General features: G+C 43.1%; 1 protein-coding gene across 1 annotated transcript in view; it reads right to left on the reverse strand.

Annotated features, from left to right (window-relative positions):
- pard6a (par-6 family cell polarity regulator alpha) overlaps nucleotides 1-6,000 on the reverse strand; it is a 30,048-nt gene that overhangs the window by 11,532 nt on the left and 12,516 nt on the right. The gene's annotated exons all lie outside the window — the stretch shown is intronic.

Here is a 6,000-nt window from a genome sequence, read left to right on the forward strand (position 1 = left end):
CTACACACTGCAGCTGATTAGTATTGTGGAAGATGTCGGTCTGAGGAACATTCTTAGGATCGCAACGAAGTACGGCACGAATGAGCCTCCCTCAAGACGCACCATCACAAGAAGAATACAGTTGTATTAAAAGGAGAGGACTACAAAAGCGACGGCGTTACGACGTGCACCAGCTGTTGCTCTCACTGGAGACTACAGGACATCTCTGGGTAACCATCATCACCTCAGAGTTGCAGCATTATATTGATGAACAGTAGAGCTGCATTCACATGCTCTGACTGTCATCAAGACACGAGACAGACATTTTGATGAAACGTGCTGAAACATTTTATTCATGTTGCACAGCAGTGGAACGTTTCACATGAAGTCACACACTGAGCACAGATAGTGAAGAGATAGAACTGCTACTGTGTAAAGGGAATACTGCTGTTAAAAAGAACCTTATTTGTTTAAAGTCTTTGCAAACCAAATGTTATTGCACTTTTGTTCATATAGCAGTACTTTTAAAATAAAAGTGCGCGATACACTACTTTTGAATTCATTATTGAACTTTGCGCATAACAATGCGATTAATCGCAGAAAATCATGTGATTAATCACGATTGTTCATCAGAGTGACGGCCAATGGAAAGAAGCTGTTCCTGTGTCTGGTGGTTTTGGCGTACAGTGCTCTGTAGCACTCAGACATGGCAGCAATGAAACTTCTTGTTTCTCACCTTTACTCGTCTTTCCACAGTTTGTTGGACCGTTGTAACAACAAGGCATGAAAAAGCACGTCACTGAAACAAGTAGAACGCTCACACACACACACACACACACACACACACACACACACACACACACACACACACACACACACACACACACACACACACACACACACACACACACACACACACACACACACACACACACACACACACACACACAGATTGATTTCCAAGTCTCATACCGGGACCAGTTGGACAAGAAGAAGAGCAAACAAAGTGAAGTCTCTGCTGGAGACAAATACCTGACCTGCTGCATTCCTCACACAGCATTCTTTCTTACCGTCACTCGCTCGCTCGCACGCACTCACACACACACACACACGCACACAGAGTATGTGAGGGTGTGCGTTCATTAGGGCACTTTCTGAGAAGCGGTATCGACCAACGGGGAGTGACATTAACATGAGAGCAAATGCACCCAATGCATGCACATCACATGACATACAGGCACACACACATATACACACACACACTCTCCATTTAAAGAGTGTGTGTGTTTCCTGATGAGGCAGACAGAAGCGCAGCAGAAAGGGCCAGACTGAAGCCCCTGAAGGCACAGACACGGCTAAGCCCCCTCTAAACTCTCTCTGTGTGTCTCTCTCTCTCTCTCTCACACACACACACACACACACACACACACACACACACACACACACACACACACACACACACACACACACACACACACTAGACTGATAGAGCATTATTGTAGTCTTCCTCATTTCCCAAACATATGGGACCAACCCAGTCCATTAATGCAGTGAGACACCCACAGTCGGATTAACATTATAATCCCATGTAAATCCGACAGTATTGTTTCATAAATTTCGGTTCAAATCTAGGAAAGTTCATGACGTCCAAAACAAAGGCAAAGTCCAAACCCAAAATATTCTGTAAACTATCCCGATACAACAGCTTCCCGTTCGGACCCGGGTGATCCGCTCAAAGGCCGTGGTCTTCGTGGCCAGACCGGATGCCTTTGGCTCGCATCAAGTTTTTTTTTTCTTTTACAGGCTGCCACTAGACAATAACCTTATATCTTTAGGTCTATAAAATGTACCCAAACTCTTGATTATATAGGGTATTACTACAGACATTCCTGTAGTCAAACGTCGCTACATCTGCTGTGTATTTCTATATAGAACGGGAAAGTGAATATGCAATACAATATTATATAGATTCTATGCACAACGATACGATACTTGCTGACATTGCAAAGCCACGGTTAACGGTTGGATTCAATTCAGGTGCCTGTGTTCGATATGGGACGATATCATATATTGAACACAATCAGTTACATTTACATAAACTCACAAAGACCAACTACGATATGCTTTGAAAATTGTATTACCGGGCTCTGTAGGAAGGAGTTGCGCTTGGACAGAAACGGTGTCACAGAATGGGATTTTCAAAATAAAGGCGTATCTCAAAGATGATGATATATATATTACTTGGCATTGGTGATAATGGATCGTTGACCCTTGAATCTATATGGACCTGTCTGCGGCGTTTGACACTGTGAACCACCAGATCCTCCTCTCCACCCTCGAGGGGATCCTCCTCTCCACCCTCGAGGGGATGGGCGAGACCAGTCGTGTCTCACAGAGACATGACTGTCTCTGTGAGAACCAATCACGAGTTTTAACCTTTTACCCCGGTCTTTATATTTTCAAGCTGCGGCCATGTGTTGATTGGTCGGATCTTTATAGTGAGGGTTAAAGTTATGAAGGTGTAGTAGTCGGATAGGTTTAGGGGGATAGCTAACGAATGCTAACAATGAAGGGTTCTCATATAGATACAAATATTAGGAGGTGTGCGTGTGTGTGTAGAGCCACATTTGGTTGTATATTTACACACTGCTTGATAACATATACGGATAATGTCAATAAAGATCTGTATTTCACGAGCTCGAAGAAAATTAAAGTAAACATAGTGAAATGCTTATATGTTCTAACTATTGGGGTATTGGAGTTTATTGATATGAAGGCCGTTCATCCCGGCATACGCTGAGAACAATAAATAACTACTGCTGCCTGGATGAAACACGGAGTGCTGGCTGATTCATCGACAGACTGTCTGACCTGTATCTGAAATGATCTCATATGATCTGCAGCTGTCATGAGCTTGTGTGTGTGTGTGTGTGTGTGTGTGTGTGTGTGTCAGAGCAGGCTCACTCCGTAGTGCCCACCATCTGGAGCCCAATAGGCTGCCATCTGGCTGAATCCAGTGCAGGTCTACAATGGGCTTGTGTACAATGGAGAGAGACAGAGGAGACACTTCATGCTGTGAGGGGCAAGGCATTAACCCTTACCTCATATTCACCACAACAACAACAACAACAACAAAAACAACAACAACTGGAAAATACAATGTCAGGCTTCCCTTTAAGACAAACTCGTTTTAGTTCATGGGCCACGTGCAGCCATATTTGGCATAATAACCTCCAAATGTTTCCCTTTTGGAGGGTACTGAAGAAGTACAAGCAAGCCTCCATTAATAAAGAAGTTCACAGTTAATGAACAATCCGTTTACAAAACAGATGATGAACACTGATTTCTCGGCCACGACTAAAAACCAACAGGTGTTGCCTCATACCTGCCAACAATTCAGTCATCTTCTCTGTTCACTCCGGCAAGTGGAGGAGAGCTCTGCAACCGGCAGCAGCGTCTCCTCCTCCTCACCGGTCCCCAATGGAGCCAGCACCAACACCACGTTGCTGCAGGCCCAGGCCGTATTGCTGGGCCCGCTGGAGAGAAGGGAGGCCCTGGAGAACCAGGACTGGGCGGGGCAGACTGTCAGACCCTGCTGTGGTAACATTTGAGGTCTTCTAAAGGACCTGTGGTGCTCGGAAACACTACCGCTTTCATCCACAGAGACCGCCAAAGTCAACACAGAATTAAAATTCCTTCTAGTAGCTCACGTTAATGTAGATTCTAAAATGTCGTTTGCCATCCCAAACCATTACCATGGAAACACTAAGGGATGTACCTAATTGAATCATTTGCACATCCCTCTTCTACACACCTTACTGTACTCTCCAGTGTGAACCTAACTCCACCAATAGCTTTTACCTTAAACAACACAAACACAATTATTCTGCCATGGCACTGAGAAGTGGCCAGGTTGGATAGGAGGACTGTACCTGACACGTGTGTGTGTGTGTGTGTGTGTGTGTGTGTGTGTGTGTGTGTGTGTGTGTTATTGGCGTCAGGCAAGTGAGCCCATTGAACTACAAAATGTTAAACTAGTTTAACAAAAGAAAAAGTCCAGTTAAACATGTTTTATGTCTGTCACAATATGATTGGCACAACTACTAAAAAAAATCCCACAAATGAAAATACTACATTAACCTATTCAAAATGATTCTTTGAACTAATTGTTTATGGTACTTAGCATGACTCGTCAGTTGAGAGCCCACCTGGCCTTCACTATAGCTCTAAGTTTAGTGACCTAGCGTTTTTTAGCAAAAAAGAAAAACTGTGCCATCAGACTTTTCAAATAAAACAAAGCGCCTCAAAGACGAATTCAAGGTGAGTTACAATTCATGTAACGTTACATTAACAATGACTCCAAAGTGTTACCCTTGTTATCCCGATCCTGAAATACACGTCGTTTTTTGTAATGTTTAAATGTGAAGTACGTGGGATTAATTGTGTTGTCTCAGAATTTTCACCGTGCATCAAATTGGGCATTGAGAATCGTGGAAATTCACCAGATTTATTATCAACCCTAACCCAAACATTTGAATACTGTGAGTAGGCATTCACCCCTCCTTTCCTCTCTGCTTGCCAGAACACAGAGTCTGTGTGAAGCAGTGATGAGGAGGAGGAGAGGGAGGATGGGTGGGGGGTGTGGGTGGTAATTTGACCCTTCACTAACTTCCCTTTGGGCTTTGCAGCGAGGAAATCAAAAGTTTGGAGAGCTCCCTGTCTCTTCACTTCTCTCTCTGTCTTTTGATTCGACCGCAGTCACGAACAGTCGGATGATGAGTCATCAATGACTTAAAAACTGACTTGAAAAAAAAGAAGCTTGTATTACTCATTACTTATTTACTCATTCATGTATTACACTGTACAGTTTTATGACTTTACTCATCACTTGTCTTTCAAACCCATTTCATAGGTTATTTGTTTTGTTCCAATATGAAATACAGAAAAAAACATTTTGTGAATGGCTGAAACAATACAATGTTTTGGGGATTATAAATGCAAACTATGAATATGTGTCATAATTCAGCATTTCTGAAATATTTTACTTACTACTAGGAAAAAGTCATCCTATTAATGGCTCGATATGCTGAAACTATTAGTTAGGGTTACCTAATATTAGCGCTACTGCTTATCGGTTCGGTTCCTTATTGATGATCTTATTGGTTCTTTTTGATTGTTTTGTGAAAAAAAAAGACAATTAAGATAAGAATCGACATTGCTTTATTATTCTTGTATGTATACAAATAGTCCAATTGCCAAACAATTAGCTAAGCGATTAGCTTTAATTCATTAGCCTGTTCATATGATCAAACTCTGTATGGCGTCGCTAACGTTACCTGCAGTGGACGAGGACGGACGGCTGCTCCACACACAGTAGAAAACTGAACATTTCTGCATATTTATGTTCTGTGTTGTGATAAACTGCTGCTGTTACTTTTCTTACCTTTGAGGGTTTTATTTTGTTTGAGACAACGAGAGTTCTCAGCATCTACTGGAGTAAAATGTAGCCACACTCTGGATTTGTTGTGTTGGATGAACAGTGAAGGTTAGTAAGTAATTGAAAGTAGAATTTCTCTCATCTCTGCATCAGTTGTACCCCTCCATCTCTTCTCCTCTCCTCTCCCGGTCAGAGCGTTCTGTGCCGGCGGCGCCAAAAGCAACACAAAACATTTACATGTCTTCCTTATGTCACAAGTCCCACTGTATCCGCTCATTCCAAACTGGACTCATTTCATCTCATTAGACGGATTACAGTGATGGCAGGGCGTCAAGACAGACAGACGGCAAACCACTTCCTCTCCAGACTCTCCTCCGCTCCCTGCTTCTTGGATATAAATATTTGATTGGCCTCCCCCTCTCATCATGTTGTACACTAGATATTTTCAGCCGACCACAGCCGGCTCTCCTGGGGGGGGGGGGGGGGGGGGGGGGACTTTGCCACTCTTATAGAAATGCATTCCTCTTTACGTTTGTAGACACAAGCATGTCAGCAACCGTGCCAGTGTCCCGCCTCTATATTTG

This window comes from Pholis gunnellus (genome assembly GCF_910591455.1).
Source record: "Pholis gunnellus genome assembly, chromosome: 7".
NCBI lineage: Eukaryota > Metazoa > Chordata > Actinopteri > Perciformes > Pholidae > Pholis > Pholis gunnellus.